The sequence below is a fragment of the Puma concolor genome, chromosome D2 (genome assembly GCF_028749965.1).
Source record: "Puma concolor isolate L17-30 chromosome D2, mPumCon1.1.hap2, whole genome shotgun sequence".
Lineage (NCBI taxonomy): Eukaryota > Metazoa > Chordata > Mammalia > Carnivora > Felidae > Puma > Puma concolor.
This window is the reverse complement of record NC_141677.1, coordinates 85637994-85661935: the sequence shown is the minus strand read 5'-3', so window position 1 is coordinate 85661935 and position 23942 is coordinate 85637994. Positions and strand designations below refer to the sequence as shown.

Sequence of the window (23942 nt, the reverse complement as noted above, 5' to 3'; positions counted from 1 at the left end):
GCCCACAGCCAACACAACGGTGAAAACTGACGGCCGTTCCTCTAAGAATCAGTTACAAAGCAAGCATGCCCACTCTTCCCACTTTTATTAAAGAGAGTACTAGAAGACCCGGCTAGAGCAGTAAGCAAGGCACAGACTATCCAAATCAGAAAGGACAAAGTAAAATTGTTTGAAGATGACCTCATTTCTTATATCTAAGAAATCCTAAAGACTCCACCAAAAAAGCTATCCAAACTATGAAATGATTTCAGTAAAGTTGCAGGCTACAACATCAACACATAAGAATTTGCTTTGTTTCTATATACCAATAACCAACTACCATAAAAATTAAGAAAACAACCCCATTTACAATAGCATCAAAAAGAATTCCTAAGGATAAATTTAGCCAAGGAGGTGAAAGGTCTGTTCGCTGAAAATCATAAACATTAATGAAAGAAACTGAAGATGCAAATAAATGGGAGAAACGCACCAAGCTCAAGGAGGGAGGAACAGGAAGTACGTCCGTAGTGCCCAAACCAGACTACAGACTCAACGCGATGCCAGTCAAAATTCCAATGGCATTTTTCACAGAAAGTTCACATGGAACCACAAAAGACCCGGAATAGTGAAAGCAATCTTGGAAAAGAACAAACTGGAAGGCATCCCAATTCTGGATTTCAAACTATATATATTGCAAAGATACAGTAATGAGAACAGTACGGTATTGTCATAAGAACAGAACAGAACGCCCAGAAATAAGGGCACCTGGGTGGCTCAGTCAGTTGAGTGTTCAACTCAGGTCATGATCTTGTGATCATGAGATCGAGCCCTATGTCAGGCTCCATGCTGAGCTGCTTGGGACTCTCTCCAGCCCCCATCTTCCCCTCCCCCACTAGCTCCTGAACACTCATTCTCAAAAATAAATAAAATACTTTTAAAAGCCCAGACATAAACCCATGTATATATGGTCAATTTTCAAAGGAGCCAAGAACACACAATGGAGAAAGGGGAGTCTTTTCAATAAACGGTGTTGGGAAAACCAGACAGATACATGCAAAAAGTGAAACTGGACCCCATGTGACACCATACACAAAAGTCACTTCAAAAGGGACTGAAAAGTTGAATGTAAAACCTGAAACCATGAAGTTTCTGGAAGAAAACGTATGCAGTGATTTGGATTTGATATTAAAAGGCAACAAGGGGCACCACGGTGGCTCAGTCAGTTAAGTGTCTGACTCTTGAATATCAACTCAGGTCATGATCTTGTGATCATGAGATCGAGCCCCATTCCCCCTGGTCAGGCTCTGCACTGACAGCACACAGCCTGCTTGGGATTCTCTCTCCCTCTCTCTCTGCCCCTGCCTGCTTGTGTGTGCTCTCACTCAAACTTACTTTTATTTAAAAAAAAAAAAAAAAAGGCAACAAAAGCAAGAAACAAGTTGGACTATATCAAACTAAAAAGCTGCACGGCAAAGGAAACCATCCATGAAAAGGCAGTCTACTGAATGGGAGAAAAGGTCTGAAAACCACACGCCCAACACGGGGTTAACATCCAAACTATGCCATAACTCCTACAGTTTAAGAGCAAAAACCAAAAACCCAAATAATCCAATTTAAAAATGGGCAAGGGCCCGATTAAATTATTTTCCCTTAAGAAGACATCCAGATGGCCAACAGGTACGTGGAAAGGTACGTGCAAAGGTGCTCCATATCACTCATCATCAAGGAAATACCAAAAACCCAAATGAGGTACCATTCCACACCTGTCAGAATGGCCATCATCAAACAGAAAACAGGTAACTTCTGGAGAGGATGTGGAGAAAAGGGAACCCTCGTGCACTGTTGGTGGGAATGCAAACTGGTGCAGCCACTCAGAAGACAGTACAGAGGTTCCTCAAGAAATCAGAAACAGAACTATCATGTGACCCAGCACTCCCACCTCTGGGCATATACTGAAACAAAATTATCTTTAAGAGACAGCTGTACTCCTATGTTCACTGAACTATTTGTAACAACCAAGACATGGAAACAACCAATGTGTCCTTCTACAGATTAAGAAAATATATATGTACATAACAGTAATAATATTTCATTATTATATTATTTAGACTTGAAGGAAATGTTACCATTTTCAACAGCATGGATGAACCTAGAGGGCATTACACCAACTAAAATAACCCAGAGGGAGAAAGATATACTGCTCACTATCACTTATTATGTAGAATAATTAAAAAAAAAAAAAAAAAAAAACTGAAAAGTGGCTGCCAGGGGCTGGGGGAAACGGAGAGAGACTAGTAAGAAAGGCATCAACTTCCAGTTACGAGATGAATAAACTTGAACATCTAATGCACAACATGGTTGACCACCGTGTATTGTGTAACCGAGGTCTGTCAACTTTTATAGTCTCACCAAAAAAATTTTTTTTTAAAAAGGAGACAATGGAGGGGTTACCTGGATGGGAGGAGAATCTTTCCACAAGGCACGTCAAGTCACATCATATGTATATTTTTTTAAGTTCATTTACTTTGAGAGACAGAGTGAGCACACGTGAGTGGGGGAGGGGCAGAGAGACAGGAAAGAATCCCAGGCAGGTTCCGCACTGTCTGCACAGAGCCCGACGTGGGGCTCGAACCCATGAGAAACTGAGATCATGACTTGAGCTGAAATGAAGAGTCAGATAACCGCTTGAGCCACCCAGCGGCCCACACTGTATACTTTAAATTTCTTATTTTGTCAAGGATTCCTCTAAGCTGAAAAAACCCTTCCTAACAATGGAATGGGCTACCGAGGCACAGGCTGAGCCTCAGACCAGTGGTTTTCTCTGAAACTTCATGTGATTCTACTTGGGGGCGGGGGGGTGGGAGGGGTGGATATGTATCTACTCTTAAAAGGTCAAGATGTTATAGACAGCATTCTATTCGCTGAAAATTAAGCAGGTGAAATTCTCCAGATGATAACAGTTGCATGTAAACTGTATCATCTGGGACAGCTTGATGACTGTAAGTCCACCCAATTCCTAGACTTCAGGCAAATACTTCATTCTTGGGACTGGGGACATTTTGCTCTTGGTATACCAACACAAAACTCAGTACTGGGCTAGGTCTTTCTGCCTCCCTCAAGAGGACTTAGAACGGTTTAATGATACGAAACTCCCAACTATCAAAGTTACAAAGTCATTTATTTAGGATCCAAGGAAAATATTCTTGACCCACTGGTCTTAGAAGAATTCTTACCACAAATATTAAATAAACTACATTTTATACTCTCCTTATAAACCACTCATATGTTAGATGTTGCAAAAAATACCATAGTCAGGGATTAGATAATAAACTACAAAAAAAATTCTGCAGATCCTTTTTATCTTTTATAAAATGTACGGCCCAGAAGTTGATTAATTCAAAACACACTGACAAATCTGCTTAAGAATCTGAATGAAAATAAATATGTGTTCCAATCAAACTCCTGTAAAAAGTAAAATACGTTTCAAAGAAATCAAATATGAAAACAGAAAATAAACACAGAGCTATCCCTGGCTATCCCCAACCACCCCCACTGAAAAGGGAAAGTAATAAGCAAGACCTTTGTAAGCATTACAGGAATACTCAAAAGCCACAGGACAAGATTCAAAACTCTAACTACAACTGTATCAATGTTAGCTTCTAGTTGATAATCTGGACAAACGTACCACGGTTATATAAAAGCAGTTATCACTAGGATATGCTGGGCGAAGGGTATACCAGAACTCTGCACAGTACTAGCATCTTCGCAACTTCTCTGTAGATCTAAAACTGTGCCAAAATGAAAAGCAAAATCTGACTACATAAAAAAACTCCATGGGTGAAATAAAAACAGAAAGGACTATCTTTTACATGCAAAATGTTCTTACAAACCAATAAAAGGCAAAAACCACTAGAAAAACAAACAATTTACTAATACTAACAACCAATAAACAGAAGGGAAAATATTCAACCTCACTTACATTATAAAAAATTAAAATATGGAAGGCACTCTGAAGAGATCTGAGTTAATTCTACTTAATTTATTCTGCACAGACTTTCACAAGCACACAAAGATGTCTGTATAAAGGTGTTCACAATTAATGTTGCTTGAAATAGCTCCAAACCAAGGGCAAAAAACACCAAAATCCTAAAAGACTCTAGGGTCGAGTCTTTAAGACAAAAAAAAAAAAAAAAAAGTTGCTGCCCCACTTAGATGCAAACACATACGATAAAATACTAGGCAGTCACTGAAAGAAAAAATTAGCTATCACGCTAAGTAAGGAATACTGGATGGTGAAGTCTCTACCCAAACTGTCCTGAGAACTGTGTTTCAAGACATTTTTCCATATAAACACAATGTTGATAATACACACCAATTGGAAAGATTTATTTTGTCAGTTTATCATACACAGTGAATTTCCAGCATGCTCAAATATTACACTTGATTCTAAATTCCAAGAAACTTGGCATTCTCTGCGAACTGAATATTTCATGTGAATAGTAGCCAACTACTTGGAACGCATACCTCGTGCTTCTCAGTGAGGCTTTTATGAGAGGAGCACCCTGACCTAATGTGACTAATTTAAACTAGGGTCTTTTGTAAGCCAACGGATTTTTTTTTTTTTCTGGAAAAGACAAGATTCAAGGAAATTATCTTAATGGGTTAATGTAAGATTCAAAGAAGTGTTAGTACACACAGGAGTTACATAATTATAGGTTTTCCGTGACAAGATCTCACTGAACTTGTATGTTCGCCTTAGAATTAACTACTCCTAACACAACTTAAACTTTATTGAATGAAAGCCCTTTCATGATGAAAGCCCTTGATTTAAAACTCCCCTATCTGCACCAATTTAAAAAAAAACAACAACACTTAGATCGTAAGCATGGTTTGGATACGTTTGTCAATCCCAGATGTACTTACTGTTGGAAGATTATAGCTTAATTAAAGCCCTGGCAGGGTCAGTAATGTTCATATGCAAGATGTTTCTACATAGTGTCACTTGGGTACTATCAATTAAAACGCACCGTGAATTGTTAAATGGAAAAATCCAAAACAAGAGCCTGTTGTCACACTCACGGTTCCTGCATGCATTAAGAGGTTAATTTATATTTCATTCCGATGCATGCATATAAGAGTAATATTTATATCAGATATTCATAGCTTACTTAGATGATTGATATCAATTTCTCTTCATAATATGACCAGCAAATAAAGCACACGGCACTTCTAATATAAAGAAATAACATGTGACAAGGTTCCCTAAAACATTTCTATTTTGGACCTCACAAGCTAAATTGCTTTTGCTGGCCCCTTCCACCTCTCACCATGGTTGACAGACAAATTGATCGAAACATTGGAAAATAATATGCTTGCAAAATTTCTCTGGGTGAGTTTTCAGTCTTTTGAATTTTTCATACAAGAACAAAATGAAAGATTGCCTCCTTGATTTTTCCTCCATTATGCGGCCCCATCTTATGTACTACAGGAACATACAATACTTCAAACAGCAGCAATACGTTGTAAACAAAATGTGTAACATTTTTCATAAAACACCCAAGCTGTGTGAAGTTGAGCCTGCGTAGCAGGCATCCCTGCCCTGCAGATTATGCTGTTCAATTATAATGAATTCATACATTTGAAGTTGCCTTAGGGCCTCTCATTAGACTTAGGGGTGTTTATTACAGGAAATATTGCCTGTATCATTTAAGAAGTAAGAGGGCTGGGTGATTTGATTAGAAACGTTGACAGTTGAGGTGTGTGAAAAGAATATGTCATTCACTCACGTTTCCCAACTTCAATATTAGGATCCTTCATTTTTTATGAGTTCTTTAAAGCCCTCTTTGAACTGCAGATATGGGGAGCCACGCGAAAACTTTCCAGAGAGCCCACCACACACTAATCGCGTGACCTGATTTCCGTTCGTTTGACTTGTTACTCTTAGCAGCACGGATACCATTCTCACAGGCAAACAGATTATAACAAAAGTAACACCGCAATTACGCACAGCCACATATAACCACGGACGGGGAGAAAGCATAAAATATCCCTGTATCGCACCGACAGACCCCGCCGACCAGTTAGCAACCACAACCGCCTCCACCTTCTGTTCTTCAGACACCCCAGGCCCTCGGGCTCTTATAGAATTTTTAAATTAATGTCTATAGTATTTCTAGGATAGGCAGAGTCCTCATACATTTAAATTTACACCTCATGAAAATTCTTATTAACTAAATTTTTCCCTCAATACTCTCAGGTCAAGAATCGATGAATAGTCAATTTTTTTTCAGTCAAAATTAAACAAATCATAAAAAATGGCATAATTTTCAGCATTGCAGATTAGATTTAGGGGGTAATATCTGCCAGATATGAAAAACAGAACTCATTATGTTGCACTCAAATAATTTCCACGGCCGTACTTTGGTTTCGCTCCACGAGCCCCACCAGTTTTGGTGAGTTCACCACCGTATTTCACAAAATAACGTGGTCTGAACAGACTTCTCGGGTCCTGGTCCCGATGCCCCAGCAGGCGTGGCCATCTTGGCAGGAGGACGGGGGTGGGGGGTGGGGCACACCGGGCCCGCAGCCCTATCTGGGAACTTCTAACAGCACGTCAGGACACTGTCTGGGAATCGGCCTGGGACCATGGGGCTGGGGGCATGAAGCACCAACAAAAACCATGGGAACACGGTGTGTGATCGATAATTTCTTGAACAAAAGTCTTCGTTAAGAATGCACAGGAATCCAATGACTCTTCTTTTCCCTGCTCAAAACCTCTGATTCTTGGATTTGGTATTCTTGGTGTCTGGACCCCAGTTGTTTAGCAGCAGTAAGAGCCAGGGCACTATTCAAAGGAAGCGCAGTGTGCGTGGGCCAGAGGCCACGGCCAGCACGTGGGCGCACAGGAAGGTGGGGTGGCTGTGGGGAAGAGAAATGGAAGCATCCTCCCTGTAAAGGAAGAGAGGGGTCTTAGTTCAAGCTGCAGCGTCTGTCTGTACTCCGTCCCTGAGAACGAGCACCATGGGGGAAACACACTCTCCTGATACAATCAGAAGGGGAGAAAATATAAGTGTGTCCGTAGCCTTTTAAAGCAAAAGGCCACTTAGGACCTGCGCACACACACCTTGGTCCTAATGCCTAGGAGGAAACCATGTCCCGGGTAAGAGGAGGTGCTACCAGAGCACGTACACAGTGGTACCACCCAGGGCAGAACTCCTTATGGAACCTTCCTTTAGGCCCAACCTAAAAAGTTCTGATCCGTTTTCAGCCCTGTCTTCTCCTCATGCATGCAAGCCCAGTCAGCTCTGAAGCATTTCATTAACATGTCCACAACCCACCAAAATTCATTCTTAGCCGGAAATCATGGCTCTCGTATGGCTGAGACCACAGGTGACGGCAGGGTGGCCACGTAGCTTCCTGTCCCCGTCAAGTCTGCCCTGGTGCAGAGCACAGGAAGGCACGGCCCATTGTTACACCTGGAGGCAGTGACACAGGGAACTGAAGAGGTGAGCAGGGATGGATGTGCCAGCTCAGTGACATCATCTGGAAGACCAGCTATTGACCTGGACAAGTGAACTAGCTCCGCAAACTTTTAAGAAAGACTGGAAGGGGAGAGCCAATCTGTGGGTGTTCGAGTCATCCACACTCCAACAAACACCAAACAAGATGAACACAATAATTCTCACCACTACCACCGCCATGACCACCACGACGACTTCTGCCACGACCACCACGATGACCTCCGCCACAGTGACCTCCACCATGGCCACCATCACGACCACCACATGACCCACCTCCATGACCACCACCACAACCACCACCATGATGATCTCCGCCACAACGACCTCCATCACGACCACCACCACGACCACCGCCACGACCACCACCACGACCACCAGGACGACCGCCGCCATGACCACCATGATGACTGCTACCATTCCTACCACCGGGTCCTGGACCGGGTGCTTTCCACACAGCATCATACTTGAACGCTGAGGGCAAGCATAAGGACCTCATTTCAGCAGAGAAGGAAGTTACACAGCAGAATGTAATTTTCCAAAGCTCCTAAGCGGTGGAGCTGGGCCTGGTGGCCCAACCCCGGGGCCCCTGACCGCATACTCCATGAAGACAGACAAGGAAACATCATACCAAGTCTCAGACGGTAATAATGGGATAAAAAGGTGACACGTGGAACAGGGCCTGTAAAGTGCTGATGGCATTTTCTAATGCAAGAAATGGTGGAACATATTGGAAACCTGGATTCCAGGACTCTCCCCAGACCTACAGCTGGGAGATCTCCAGAACTCTCCCCCATCAACAGGAGGGCAAGGCTGCTAGAGCCCTAGAAGGCCGTCCTCTGAGGGGAGGCACTGGCAAGGCACAAATCGTGGCTTCGGTCAGGAGGTTGGATGAACGAGACAGCAGAAGGGGAGGAGGGCCAGCGGGGCAGGGGGGTGGGGGCAGCCTGCTGCTCCCACCAGATCCAAGCCCATGGGAACTGCCCAGTGAAATCATCTCCCAGCGCACTCATGGGAACTGTGGACTTGCAAAGGGACTCTCCTTTGTTCCAAATAAAATATCTAAGAATTGGTCATCAATGACAGCTTTCTAGAAAGCCTTCCAAGCATCCTGGGTGGTTTTTTTTGTTTGTTTTTTTGTTTGTTTGTTTGTTTTTTAAAGCAGAATCTCTATCCTATAATCAAGTTTTGGACCAAGATCATTCTTTTTTTTTTTTTTTTTTAAACAGGGGAGCACAGTGGAAGTTCTCTAGATTGTTCTTTGGAAACCTGTCTCTCAACTCCCAGGACATCTGTCCATGCACAGGGCTCCCTGAGACCTCAAATCTCAAGACATGTGTCCCATGCAGGACTCCGAGTGAGACCCCCTGACGAGGAGGAGCGCCAAGAAAAAGGAGACCCAAAGGCCCTGTGGCGTCACTATGGTCTTCATCTGTGAACCTGCTCCCCCCTTCAGGCTCGCAACAAACATTTCTTCAAGTCTTCGGAAGAACATTATAATCACAGCCCTTTCAAAAAATCTGAGGCGAGCACAAGCCATCTAGGAGACAAAGCCATGTTTCCTTTTTCAGGACACCAACTCTTGGGTTCAAAATCTGAAATCTGAGCTTCAGGTGACAGCTCTGTGCTCCTCAGCCACCTCCTGACTTCTGTCCTTGCAAAGGGTTGCTTCCATTTAAAGCAGCATATTTCCCTAAATCGTTTATTTTAATGTGCCTTAAAGTGCAACGCTGCTTAATATCCTAGAAAAGCTTCAATGTGGAACAGCAGCAGACTTAAGTTAGAAGTGACAAATCCGAGAAAACCTGGACAATTTGGCTTCCATATCTCTGAATTGGTATTTCAATGACAGATGTTTGTTGCGGCAAAAACCTCTGTCAGAACAAAATTAGGTGATCTATCATTTTAAGATATGGTCTTCATATACTGTTTACTCGAAGATATCACTTGCCTCAAGCCAATTTTGACCAAGAACATTTTGTGATATGGAAGTGATTTGTATATCATCATTTTTGTGATAAATGTAGCTCTTGAACACAAAATAACCTACCATTCCACAGTATTACGGTTAAAACTCCTACACCAGTAAATCTGCACTAGGGCTTTTATTACTACTAAGATACTGTATCTAGACTCCAGGAAATTTTTTTTTCCTCGAATAAGGTTGCCACTTGTGTGCCTCTGGCCGAGTATAGGACTTCCAATCCGCTACTGGGGCATGCTGAACCCCACGCTCTCCCGGGGTCCTCAATCTTCTTAGGGACATGGTGCTTTCGTGGAGAGCTCTGGAGATTTTCAGGGTGCTCAGCACTTGCCAAGCCACCACTGCCTGCAGGCAGGTACGTGCCTTGGTGAACAAAGCCGTCAGCCATCCAGAGAGCCCACTCCCGGGCCCACAATGGGGACACGGGGTGGGTGCAGGGAGACGGCTGGGAGCAACCTTCCAGGGACAGCAGACAACGCTCCTCCGAGCAGGCAGGCACGACAGGCAAAGGTGACAGGCCCGCCTGCCAAACACAATGGCTGGACTGGGGGGTCAGAAGACAGAAGAGGCTGAAGCCTGAAGAAAGGCACTTGTTTCCTATGAAAACGGAAGACAAAGCACTTCTGCTTACCGCTCTCCCAGGCTTCTAAGGGCGCAACACCCAGAAGCACGTACCGCCAAGCCAAGGATTCCTGACAAAAACCGGGGCAAAGTGGAAGCAACCGGCGTCATCTGTAACCATTACGTCTCGCCTGCCAGGCACAAGGAGACGCCACCTCCCTGGTACTGATCACCAACAGTGAGGGATTACTCGACTCGTCCGTCACTCCGTCTACCCATCCCCAAACACGGGACCCTCGCCAAGGCCGCGCAGGGCCGTCCACCCCGGTGTTCAGGACTCAGACCTCAACCGCCCCAGCTGCCCCGCCATTGAGGGAGCGCAGAACCGCACCAGGTGGTGCACGTACAGCCGCCGCGGCCCCGGTACCTGACTCAGCCCTTACCGGCTACGTGGCCTCATTCACAAGAGAAGGAGAGAACACAGAGACCGGCGGACTTTTCACGCCCTATATCCTCAGACAGAGTTGGACAGTCTCAACGACGCCCACCACACAGGTACGAGCTACAGGCACGCCGACTCCTTAGCGTCAAACTTCCGTGCGGCCTCGAATCGAGGTCCGAGCGTAGAGTCCGTGACAACACATTCATGTTACATGCGAGCACATGGTACGCCCTGCACACGCGTCATCCCGTGGGGAACCTTGGGCGTCGAGGGGAGAAAAGGGCATGGTGTTCGCCTCTGCAGGATTCACAGGTGGTCGAGGGGCCACAGTGCCAACGCCTCTGAAACCCGACAGGGGGCCTCAGCTGTCCTGCACAGTCACAGGTTTGAGTGGAGGACCCTAGGGGCCCAGTTGTCAGGGAGGATTCTTGGCGGTCCTTCTACGTGTTAGGTACTGGGAGAGGCAGAGAGGAGACAGTATTTCTGAAAGGAAACAGGAGTAAGCCAAAGCCAGGAGGGTGAACGAACGAATATACAGAGGAGAGCAGGGGGCTGGCAGAGGTGACGTGGTAGCCATGAGGACATGTGAGAAGTGCCACAGCTAGGCGAGCAGGCGAGAGCCAGCACCCAGAGGCCACGCCGGGACAGAGGGACCAGGAGGGGAGGGCATCAGCAGAGGCACAGGGAAGCACAGGACAGAACACCGAGGGCAGTGCCCTGCTGAACACGCTGCGGTGGGAAGGACGAGGACACACAAGGTGGCAAGTGCCACACGACAGCCACTCCAAACGCAGTGACTTAAAACCAGTCGGCTGTTCATCAGCTCCTTCTCGAGGCAGCAACTCGAGGTCAGTGGGGGCAGTTCTGATGCTCTCGCCTAGGGTCACTCATGGCAGCAAGAGGACGGCAAATCATCCGGGGCTCGATGGTCCAAGATGATGGTCCCACGTGCCCAGCAGCTGGGTGTGCCAAGCCCCATTCCGCCGGCCTCCGGCCTCCAGCCGCTAGCGTGGCCTCTTCACAGGGTCCCAGGCAGTGCAACCAGCAGCTGCAAGGCCCCTCAAGGCCTCCAACATCCCACCATGCCACATGGGCCACACCCCACTGAGCAAGCCACAGACCTCAGGGCCGGCGGATGAGAGACCACCCGTCGAGGAGGCATGTGCAAAAGCAGAAACCTCGCAGGCCCGACACCGCTGAGAGAGGGCTGGCCCTCGCCGGCACCAGGCCCGTGAACCCGGAAAGGGTGCCCACCACGCCCTGAAACGAGTGCTCATGGTTTGTCCCTGGCACTCATAAGCCAAGGGAACGTGTGCTTTCCCCCGGGGGTATGCTGCGTGGAGGGCACCTGCAAGGCCGGCCCCCCGCAGAAACCCCGCTGGCACACAGCACTCACTCGTGCTGCCCGAACTTGCCAGAGGGAGTCCCTCCCCGCAGAGGCCTCCTGGAAGCTTGAGCCAGTTTCCCCCAGACCCGGCCTGCGTGCTTTCCCCTGATTTTTGCTTTGTGTTCTGTGTAGTGAGTCACAGTCACGGGGACAACCCTAGGCCGAGTCCTGTGATCCTCCTGGTGACTCACTGAAGGTAGGGCAGTCTTGGGACCCCCCCAAAACAGAGGTGAGGCCAGAACCGCTGCAAAGGGGTATGCATACAGGAAGGGGAGGGGTCACCGTGGCTGTCTGTGTGTCCTCAACATCTACCCCAGGCCCTCAGTGAGACTGGAGCAGGGATGGGGAGGACACATCACCGCTGGGTGGAAGCCACCAACAGGAGAGGCGCAGGAAGCCAAGAGAAGGGGGTCCCGAGGCACCAGAGATGGGGGCTCCCACCCTTACCTGCTGGGGTGCAATCTGAAGAGCAGTTTGTTTCCTAATCCAGGCACCAGAGTAACGGCTGTAAACGTCCTCAACCCTTTGGGGACTGGGCGAGCAAGGACCCGATGCCCTCTCGTGCCATACACGCCACTCAGCCAGGAGGCTGCCTCCCCCCACAATTCCTGCATCCAGTCAGCTGAGCAGGAGTCAGGGGGCCCCTCTGTGAGGGCAGGCAGAGCACGGCAGGCCTCGGGGGGGCTGTGCTCTGGCCCCCACCCCCCAGCCCTGGGGAGCTGGCCAAAGGCCCAGAGTCTGGCTTCTGTTGAGGGCCGGGCCGGGCTGAGTGTGAATGACTGGGTCTGTGGGGAGCCTGACGGCAGGAGGAACCGAGAAGGAGTAGAGGCAGGCCCCTGAGGAGGGTCTGCGAGGCATCACCTGTGACAGAACACAGACCTGCAGTCCTGCCCTTGGAGGCACACTCGGGAACCCCTCCCAGGCAGGGCCCCACAAACTTCAATACACCAGGGTCCAGAGCAGAGCAAAACAGCAGCAGGCACTCCAGGGACCTGGGGGGGGTGGGGTGGGGGTCTGGATGGGGCATTTCAATGTTCCACTCCCCAAAATATTTTCGGATCTCACATCAGAACCCTAGACTCACTGGAAGATGTGCACGCACGGGGGTGGCCTCCTCCACATCACGTGTAGAGGGTCACCGGGCTGGTTAAAACCCGGGCACGGGGGCTGACCAGGTGAGAATTTATATCATACGTTACACTCGGCCTCTGACACAGGTGTGTGTCACAAACTGTAATCAGGAATACGTCTACCACACCCAAAGGGCCAGAAATTACAGTTGAGCATAAGGACTTCTAAATTTCAACATTTTACCATTCGTTGTTAATATATTTTTCTGTCAGCCACACACATGAAGGGCAGACACACAGCAGTGTAAGCATCACTCAACAAGATATACTGTAATGCTGATCGCAGGGCTGAGAGGTCCACACACCAGCATTGCGTTTTTCTAACACGTTCACCACAGATTATTCAAAGTGATGCTTTCAGGGCCTTGCACATCAGTTCAGAGGGTAGACTGTGTCTTTCGCTACTCTTCTTCTTTTTGTTTTTGTTTTTACTGTCTTTTACCTATCAGGAGCTCAGGGTACCCCTAATTCTTTAAATTCCACGTACAAGGGGAGCACGCCACACTGTATCATGGGCTCTCGGGAATCCTGCTCTGCAAGGTCCTGTTCTCACGCTGGACCCAGCAGAACTTCCCCTGCAGGAGCCAGCTTTCTGTGCTGCCCCACCTGGCCCCGCCTGCCCTTTTCCACACTGGGAACCCCTCCGGGAGCTGCCCTCGCTCCTCGTAACACGGCAGGGTCGCTCGGTACGGGCCCCCCTCTCCGTCCTCCTCGCAGAAAGCGGTCATCCGTGGGGGAAGATGGGCCAGTCCTCAGAGGCAAGGCAGCCCATCCCTGGGACACGTCCTCCAGCCCTGTGCCTGAGCAAGAGACCCCAGGGGACTGTCCCCGGCGGGAGGGTCACAGACGGAGCAGCCAAAACCACCTCAGCTCTGGATCTGCAGGGGACAGAGCACAGGGCCAGCAAGGCAGGCTTCCCAGAAGCAGAGTGTGAGCGGAGAGGCCTAAGCCAGGGTAAGGAAGAGAAAGTGCAGGAGACGGAGGAGACATGGCAGGAGACACGGGGACCATCAGCTCTGGGGAACATCACCCGAGCTGTGGAGGGCTGGGGTGACCCTGCCTACTGCACGGAGGAGCCTGCAGCCAACCCCCAGCTCGCAGAGCGCCACCTGAAAGGGCCCAGCAAGGCTTAAACGCACTCAGTCCCCCCTCTCGCTGCCGCTGACCTTCAAATACAGATGGCGACGGGCACAGCAGAGACAGACGAAGGGTCAAGATCTCACCTTCCGCTGGTCACATTGCACACAGAGCAGAGGGGAAAGTTCTCAATTACTGGGCATTTAAACCACGGAAACAGTCCATTCCCAACAGCACAAGGATGATTCATCCTTATAACGATCAAACCGAGGCCGTGTTAAGAACCAGAAGGGGCTTGTGAATCAAAGACTCAGTCACGTTCAGGGTAATTTTAAGGTTAAGTATATTTAATTGTATTGCAGTGCTCCAAAAATTAGCAACCCATGAATGACAGAACTACTCTCTACCAACCAGCACGACCCATCATCTGACCTTGGCTGCCAGCATGAAGGTCAAGACCTGACGAGGAATCCTGTACCTTCACACACCATCCAATGCCGTTTTCAGAATTTTTAATTTCTACAACCAATATTAAGACTAAAATGGTCTCTAAAATAACTTTTAAGTATACGCACGAGGGGAAATCCTACAGAATATGTGGGTTCAGGGGCTGCAAAGTGACACCCGGCCAGGGACAGCAACAGCTCCCAGGGCACCACAGGGGATGCCTCCGGACACTCACAAGGTCCAACCCCAACCCGAGGGCCAGTGAAGGGCACCGTGAGCCATACAAGCCAACTGCACACCTTGATGGCCACCAGAAACCAAAGCCCAAGTGCCCCGAACCCCGCATCCCATGCTGGATGGGCATTCGCAGAAGGAATGACCGAGGACCTTTCCACACCAAGCGTACCTTTAACGGAGTGTCTGTGTTCTTATTCCTCCCCAAATATTGTGAGACTGGTATCAGCTTCATCTTCACAGAGTGATCTAAATGAGGGTGTGCAGCTCGTTCAAGGTCACACAGCTAGTAAATGGTGGGGTCAGGACCAGCCTGGCCCCGTGTCCTCGTGCTCCAGGGCCACCGGCCCTCCCCCACCCCGTCAGAGTCGCCGTCGGCACCAAGTAAGGGTCACAAAGCAGACCTGATCCCGTCCGTAACAGGCAAACAAAGCTTCTCCCACTGCTGTCAGAAGAGAACGGCTAACACAGCTGCCTGACCCACAAAGCAACTGCTTTCAAGATTAGGAGTTTTACGTCTGTCACAAAAATGCCCATCACATTTAATGTAGTTATTCTAGGAACTTCCCTCTCTTCGCAAGGTGTCTGCTGATAATAAAGCACATAATCACCCACGTTACTGTACGCAGGAAATCAGGGCTGCAGGGTCCCGTCGTCAAATACTGGGGAAAAGCCAGAGATGAATGGGGGTGGGGGGCTGTCAAGGGCTGGAACGGCATTCCCAAACAAACACCATTAAATGGAATTTTTTTTAATGTGATATCAAGAGACTCGTGAGATGCTTAGGGCTTAAGCTATAGGGTTCAGAGGGGAATGGTGACGGAGTGTTTTGAAGGATTTTGGTCATGAATGGTATATAATTTTTTACTACAAGTCTTGCTCCAGTAATAAAGTACTTTACTCACCCATGCCTTTCCCAGTCAGAACAGAGCCCGCTTCAGCCACGGCACAGCGCATTCACCACACGTTTGGCAGCCTTTTATCTGCATGCTAAGCTGCTCCAAGAAGACTTGGTCTCTCTCTGTTTTGTTGGAGGGTCTCTATTACACAGCTCATTACAAGTGTCCCTAACTCTTAGACAACTCTTAGTTGACGACGTGGCTAATGAAGTCTAAAGCTCCAACAACAAATCATTTACAAGTCCTGGGTGCTGCATTCCTAATGGAGGAAGTTTTTAATCATAAGCAAATGCAATCACTTATGTTAAGCAACCCATGGACCTGGTCAATGTAGCACAAACGGCCATTAAGCAAAAATTATGACAAGAGACAAAACCGTAGCACTGCAGACATAGCAATTTATGCTATTTGTAGGCTCTAATAAACTTTGTCTTGATGAAACTGAACCAAACCTTCCCCAAGCAAGATCCTAGGCTTAGGAGCAGATTTGATGTCCTCCTAAGGCAAGTGGGGGTCCTGCCAGCACATGACGGACAAGGTATGGTCTTAACATCCATATTCACAAAACCGTAAGAGTAGCAACACGTGAGTCCTGCCAAGCTGCTGAAGGTTTTTGAGCTTCTGCACCTGCAGCAGCAGGTCTAGACACCCCCGAGGGATAACGGAGTGGGGCTGGCCCAGAACAGGTCATGTACAGGAAGCTACTGTCCCCTCATCCTAGGTCTCAGGCAGCAGAGCAGACCCTGTGAGCTCTAGCAGAGCCAAGGTCACGAGACCTCCCTTCCGACCTGTCCCTGCACCTCGCCCCGCCTGGCCCCCTCGCTGTTGACACAGAGCACACCAATTCCAAAGGAAGTGTCCCGTGCCTGGGATCGTCCCTGTCATGACCATCTGGTGACTGCCCATCACTTCCTAGTAGAGTAGGATTAACGTCGTCCTGGCAAGGAGAGATGCAGTGAGATTACCCGGACAATCACGGTTTGAGAACAGTAAGCAGACACCCTCGGATCTTTAAAAATAAAGGACAACCTCCCTGCCCCCCTCTCCTCCACAGAAAGCACATCCCGTTCCCCTCTGGCATAACGCAGCATGAGGGACAGCACAGAAAGCAACATCCTAGTTACACAAATCAGCTTTAGAAATAAAATGTCTGAAAATACCTGTTTGGGAAGAAATACCGAGTATTCTGGGTTAGTCTCGTGTTTAGGTGCTTTTTCAAAGAAACCCAGTGGCAGCAACACAAAGGGAATCTAGAAACAGACTTCTGCTCCAACAACACTGTGCTTTAGTAGCAGGATGAAAATCTGTCAAGAAGCCACAATAAAAGATATTTAACTGACGTGTCACTGGTTCACTGCATCATGATTTATGTATTTGTATTGAACTTGAACATTAAATTGGCAGGACACATAAAATACTAATTTAATGTGATGTCTAAATTCTGTGCACACAGTGGGCACTCGGTTGCAATGCACACAACAGACTGAGGGTAGGCTAGGAGTTGTTTCACAGAACAGGATCAAAACGTATCACGTTTAGCCATTAACGCAGAAAACGGAAGCGACTGCAGGAAGCTTATTGTATTAGTATTTGCGGAGGGCACAAGTAACAGACGTGCATTCACCCACTTGGAAATGCACCTCTTCCCTGAGATACAGCAAAGCCAGCTGTGTCCAGGGTATGCTTCCATCATAACGTGCCTATGAAATTAACTGGGGTTCTTCCTTTTTCGAAATAGTAAAGCGTACCTCCTAAGACTTCTTGTATGATACACACATCTTCAAATTGCAAAGATAAATTCCTTAAATTATCTCAACATATATTTAAATAATCCCCGCAGAAAGCTTGTGCCGTCAGGCCCTGAAAGTGCACGCTGCAAGGATCACTGGTGCTGGTCAAGAGCTCCCCGTGTCCTCCCAGCAGGGTGATTAATGAAGGTACCTTTCTCACAGAATGTCAGACTCTGCCTTTTTAACAACTGACCTTTCATAGAATACTACTGAACTCATAATTCCACTTTTGTTCAGTTTCTTATTAGTGGAGTTAAAATTAATACTTAGGGGAATGACGGCCAAGGTGGTGCACAGTAAATCTTGGAGCGCATCAGCCTTCTGTGCGGGCCGCCCCAGGAGCGCCACCTGCACCGGGCCCCTCCCTCGGCCAAAGCATTCCACTGAAACCCGTGTCCTTTCACAAGACAAATTAAGCGCCGTCTGCAGACCTCTGAGAACAAAGATGTATATATATATACACACGTATTTTTTTTAAGTCTTTCTCAAAACTACAAACTTTTTAAAGGACCTAATAAAATTGCTAATTTCTATCATAAATTTAAAAGAATTTACTCTTACTCAGTCTTCTGAAACATTCCTGAGAACTAAGATGACATATGGCACGACACACTCTGTAACCCACATTCATCTCCTAGAAGTGACAATCTAATAACCCATGAAGGCAACACAATACGCCAAAGCCGCTTACCTTACTACAGGATCCCATGAAAAAAAATTAGCTGCTAATACCTCAAGAACTCTCCCCTAAAATAGTGGGGGAAAAAACGATTGGAAAACGGAGCTAGGACGGGGTTTCTTCTAATTATCACTGGGAATAGCAAATTACTTAAGGACTCAATTTTTTCACCATGCCAACCATTTCCATACTCAGACATACCTAATTTCTATAAACCCCTTAAGGGCCCAAACTAGTTTTAGCTTCAAAGATCTTATGAGATCCCAGGGCGAAGTAAGAAGCCAAGAGTACATTCAATTATTAATTCTTATTAAATATTTGAGAAAGTCATTCTGAATAAATATTGAAAATACAGGATACAGGTAAATATGTAGTCTAGGTCAGCGCAATACGCCTTGTGATCTCATTTATCCTTCCGATCAAGGCACTGGTTCACGTAAGGAGGGCTGGAGATTTAGGTAAACAAGCAAGTTAATTCTAGAGGATAAGAAAAAGATGCCTGCGTGTGGGCCCTGTGTCTGGCTCCAACGTAGACGTCGTGTCCTGGTGAATCAAGTCTTCTTGGAGAACTAGGAGATCACCGCCCTGCTCTACAAACCCCGTAGAAGGCCAAAGGCTGCTTATCTGAATCCCAAATGCCAAGCAGGATAATGGTCAATGCCACCACTGCGGGTATGGAATGAGAGCTAGCCGCCCCGCGGCAGAACAGACAGGGCCAGCATCAAGCATGAGAGCGCCTAAGAAGGGTATCCGAGATCGAAATGGGAAAATAAGAGAAAGTTGAAGGGAAAAAGAGAAACAGCAAAAATGATCTGACACACTTTGCGAGGGACTCCAAATCAACCATATTTTCACAAAAGAGCAAAAACGAAGACTGTAAAACCAGACGTAAAGCGGAGGGACCGTGAGGCCGGCTCCTCGGGTACAGTGCCGAGTGGCAATAACAAAAAGACACAGGAGATTTTGCACACGAAGTTCACAATATTACAACAGAACTGGAACACAATTTCCAATCTCAGAAAGGAGAGGAAGGAGAGAGAACGCCACAGCTTCCATTTAAAGAGGGAAAACGGGAAATTAGCTAACTCAGATGAAAATGGCTTTCTCCCCAGCCCCCACCCCAGGCAGCAGGGTCAAGGACATCAGGGAGACAGAAAACCAGCGGAGGTTCAGGGCCCCAGTCCTTATGACTCATAAGACACAAAAAACCTGGGGAAAAGCCATAAAATATTGATGCTCTCCACTTCTGCAAAGGTAACAAATCCATGAAGGAAAAACACCCACAAACCTTCAATTTGCATTCTAGAATGTTTCCACTAAGCTTAGAGTGCTCATTGTACTAGTACATTTACCCAAAATGGGCAGTATTTCCATAAGGATTTCCTAGAAAAGACCACCTTTGATTTCATTGCAGCCTGTCAGTCAAAGTGCCACACGTTTATATTTGGCCATTTACCAACAGTGGGTAAGCTTCCCATTTCACAAAGACCCCCCCCCCCCGCCCAGCCTGTACCCTCAAGACCCCGCTACCCCGGGTTTGATCCCGGGCCCACTGGAGGAGGCCTGTGCCACCTCGTCCCAAGTGCAGGGGGAGGAGGGCGCGTCCAGCCACGGGAGCAAGCTGGGAAGCCCCCGTCTGGAGCACATACAAAGGCAGAGTCAGGAACACCCTCCAGCATGAAGGGGAACACACCTAGGACAGAACATCCTTTGTTGCATACCGAACTAGGGCGGCTATGCCAATGTACCTCCCAACGCAATCTTGTATTTGTGGATTAATATTGTAAAATAGTTCCTTTTGATTATGTGTAATTTACTTCAGTTCTCAAAAGCGGAGAATTCCTCAAATGTAGTAAAATTCGCTCCTGAAAATGTGCCGTAGACAGAATTTTCAAGCTACAGGGGCTTATACCTCATTATCGTAATTGGGAAAAAATAATGAATTCCTATTCCACCTAAGAAACCATAACCAACTTCCCCAATTATCACTAAAATACTTTGTAAACACCTATATAAAAATTCAAAGACTTCTGCATAATCTCTATTTGAAACACCAATTACCTAATTACTTAACATTTACTGAACTCATTAGTGAGTTCGTTTGGTGCAGCTCTCAAGGATACAGGGCAGGATCAGAGGCAAATTACAATTTTTTCCTACCATGGAAGGAACATGTGCAGCGACGTAAACATTGAAGTGACGTTAAAGATCCTAAAGACGCTAACATTCGACTCCATGACCCAGGTGCTGACACAGAGACCCGGGACAGGCTAAACCCTTAGGGAATGGGAGAAGATGTCACAGAGAAAGCCCCAGAAGTTTCAACAGGGAGACTGGGGGACAAGACGCTCCCCGGAGAGAGAAGCGGATGCAAAGTGTGCGGTCTGCACCTGACAGCGCCTCGAGTCCTTCCGCCAGCTCGCTCATTAGAGCCATTTTCTGATCATGAGACAGGGGAGTCGTTCCTGCATCTGGCGCACAAGGAACGTGCAGACGCTACCGCCCTCGGCTCCAGGGACCGCGAGTAATAGGGGCAGGTGAAAGAGACACAACGGGACACCGAAGCCAGAAAAAAGAGGTTTGCGAAGAAGTGTAGTCATTCACGTTTTGCAGAAGCAAAGACGCCATCTGGCTCCATCCAAGAAAGGGCTGATTCGCAGACTTTCCAAGTCCAGTCCGTGGAACTAGAGGGGGAGCCAGCAGCCACACCGGCACAAAGGCACAGAAATATTACGTGGGAAAAGTAAACGTGATCCAGGACAAACATTACTCACCAGAGCCAGCCTTTCAATTTACTGCTGGATGTGTCTAAAAAATGGACGCCTTGACCACGAAGGAACCGTGAAGGAAGCCACGTACTCTGGGTAAGGCTGATGGGTCAATGTGGGTTCATCAACTCAGGGATGCTGGTAGTGGGGGAGGCCATGCACGCGTGGGGGCCGAGGCGCAGGAGAAATCTCTGAACCTTCCCCTCAATTTGCTGTTCTAAAAAAAAGTCTCCATAAAAAAAAAAAAAAAAAAAAGATGCTTTCTCATTTCTCCAACTTTGTTTTCCTTCTATAGAGAATACCACTTTAACCCTCCTGCCAAAACTCCTGTGTCCGGAGGCCCCACCCTACCCATTCGGGCTCTGCCCAGGGGGCTGGTGTGCAGGGACCTGGCTGCTTCCCTCCCTCAGATTTCCGCAGCAACGAGAAATGAGGTGATCAGCGCGATCAACGACACAGCAATCACAGTTAAGTGCTGCACTAGCTGTCTAGGGCTGCAGTAACGAGGAGCCACAGGCCAGGAGCGAGGACTGTAGAGACCACAAGTTGAAGATCGAGGGGTCTGCAGGCCAGGCTTTTTTCTGCGGTTTCTCTCTCTGGCTTGCCGCCCTCTCCCTGTGTCCTCACATGGTCTTCCCTCCGTGTCTGATGTTCTTATAAGAAGGGGAGATTAGACACAATCACGATGGATTGGGGCCCTCCCTAACGAGCTCAATTTAACCTAAGTACCTCTTTAAAGACCCTAACTCCAAACGCAGTCACATTCCGGAGCACGGAGGTTAAGACTTCTTTCTACACAGGAACCTGGGGGTGGGGGAGGGGGCAGCGACACAGCTCAGCCCCTAACAAGCGCGCTCGCGGAGACCAATGACAGCAGTGCAATACTGCCTGGTCCCAAAGGACAAGGTGACACAGGAGAGGATGAGCACAGGGCAAGATTGGCACGGTGGTGCGGACTCTGCCCAGATTAGAACAGGAACGTACTTGGAGGTTCGCACAGATGCGCCTTCCATGGCCCCCTGGAGGCTGCCCACTCTGAGAAGGCCCAGCCACCGATGCAGACTTCCCCAGCCCTGGCACAATGCTCCCTCACTTTAGGGAGACCGAGGGAGTGACACATCTGTGTGTAAATCGACGACCGGGCGACTGGCCGAAGAAGCCCCCTGAACTTCCTGCTTTTTCCACCTCTGACCTCTAGAACTACGTCCCTCTTTAGGAGGAGCACGGATACCCCAGCCGCCTGACCCCTCCTGTGGTCCAGCTTTACAGAAAGGTCTAAATTGCCCGTGTGCTGGTACCAGGGGGACTGGAATGAGGAGGCAGGACAGACGTGGTCCTTGCCCTCCAGGAACTCCGGGGTCAGAAGACACGCCACAGAGGAGGCGATCATAAGGAAGTGCAGGCGGGGTAAGCACGGAGTAGATGCAAAGCAGGAGGAGCTCGGAGGACGGGTCCCCAAGCAAGCCTGGCCTGGAGCCCCAGGGCGTTCCCCTACCCCCGAGGGGGACATCCAAGGGGACAGCTGGGGAGTGTGGGTGTCAGGTAAAAGGAGTGGGGGAAGACCCCCCAGGGGGAGGAGGCAGTGGTGGGAGGACCCAGAGGCTACGTCAGGAAACAGCAGTAGTAAGACAGCGGCCAGGACCGAGGAGAAGGATCTCCAACATGCCGGTGCTTACTTTGTGGGGCACTGTTCCAAGAGTCCTGTGTATTCACTCACTGAATCATCCACCCGTTCTACATGGTAGAGGCTATTAGATCCCACCTCACATGGGGAAACTGAGGCATGGAACAGTTAAAGGGATTTGCCGAATTACAGCTGCAAAGTACAAGAGCTAAAAGTCTACACCTGGGGGCCCAATTCTAGAGGCACTGGCTTACCGGCCTCGGAAAGGTGGGCCATTTGGTGGGAGCACCAGGCATGGCTGGGCTTGAGCTCAAGGGACCCGAGGGCAGAGACTGCAGGGCCAGAGATCAGAGCTGGCACTCCCACATCCTCGAGAGCGAAGTCTCGTCTGTTCCAGGGTGAGGTGGTCCCACATGGGATCAGAAAGGACTGCAGTAGCCTTGAGGGGCAGAGGCCAAAGGTGAGGCCAGAAAGCGTGCCCACCGAGGAAGCCTTTCTGGTGCATGAGCACGCTCCTGGAGGACGGGTACGGGGACCCAGTCACGGCCAACGCCAGAGCAGAAGTGGTGAAGGTGACACACAACCACTGCACACAGCCAACAGAAGGAACATTCCAGACAGACTGTAAAAAGATGCTTAATAAAGAACACCCACGATGTAAAGTACAGGCTAAGAAGCAGAGAGCGGACTGGACTGTAAACACAGATGAAACCCTGGGAAGAATGAACACTGCCTGCCATTTGCTAAAACAGGCCATCAGTTTCACAGATGAAAACATCGGAAGCTCATCATTCACGGGGGCTCATGGCCGTGGCACAAGTGAGGTGCACACGCATCAGGTCACGGGACAGGTGTTCAGAGGAAGGTTTCCGGGCGGCATGGCCACCAGGTAGGGAACGAGCTGGCGAGCAGCAGACCACTGGCACGCCTCTCCACCGAGAGGCTGGGTGAGCCCACGCCTGGCAGGGGAAGGGGCAGAAGTGGCCTTGGGGGCCCCGGCGAAGGACGAGATCCAGCGCCTCCTCCCCAGGAGACCTTCCCCGATGCTCTGGGTACCGAGCTACCCCCATCAGTCTTCGTGACTCCTGTAGGTCTTTACCGTTCTCTCTCCGGGGCCACACGTGTGATTACTCACAACTGTCTCTCCTGACAAAGTTCCTGGAGGACAGGGTCACGTCTTTATCCCTCCGGCACCACGTTTCTACAGACTTGACACGGAAAAGCTCAACAAGTGTTTGCCGAACAGACTTCCCACTTCACGTCTTTCTGGAACGGACTCGACAGAAATACACGTGTATGCTCCCGTGGGCTCCCCACATGGGACCAGCGAGACGACGCGCGCTCTGTGCTGGGCACCCGCCACCCACCCGGGAGACGGCCGGTCCGTCAGTCCACCTCGTTAGGTAGCTTCCCTCAACCACGGT

General features: G+C 48.6%; 1 protein-coding gene across 8 annotated transcripts in view; it reads right to left on the bottom strand.

The window, feature by feature from the left end:
* The window catches only part of MGMT (O-6-methylguanine-DNA methyltransferase), a 298750-nt gene that overhangs the window by 192691 nt on the left and 82117 nt on the right, over positions 1–23942 (bottom strand). The window contains exon 2 of one of the 8 annotated variants that reach the window (XM_086681189.1): positions 20901–21123. The exons of the other annotated variants lie outside the window; for them this stretch is intronic. The gene's annotated coding sequence lies outside the window, so the exon portion shown is untranslated. The remainder of the gene's footprint in view (positions 1–20900; positions 21124–23942) is intronic. 8 annotated transcript variants of the gene reach the window in all.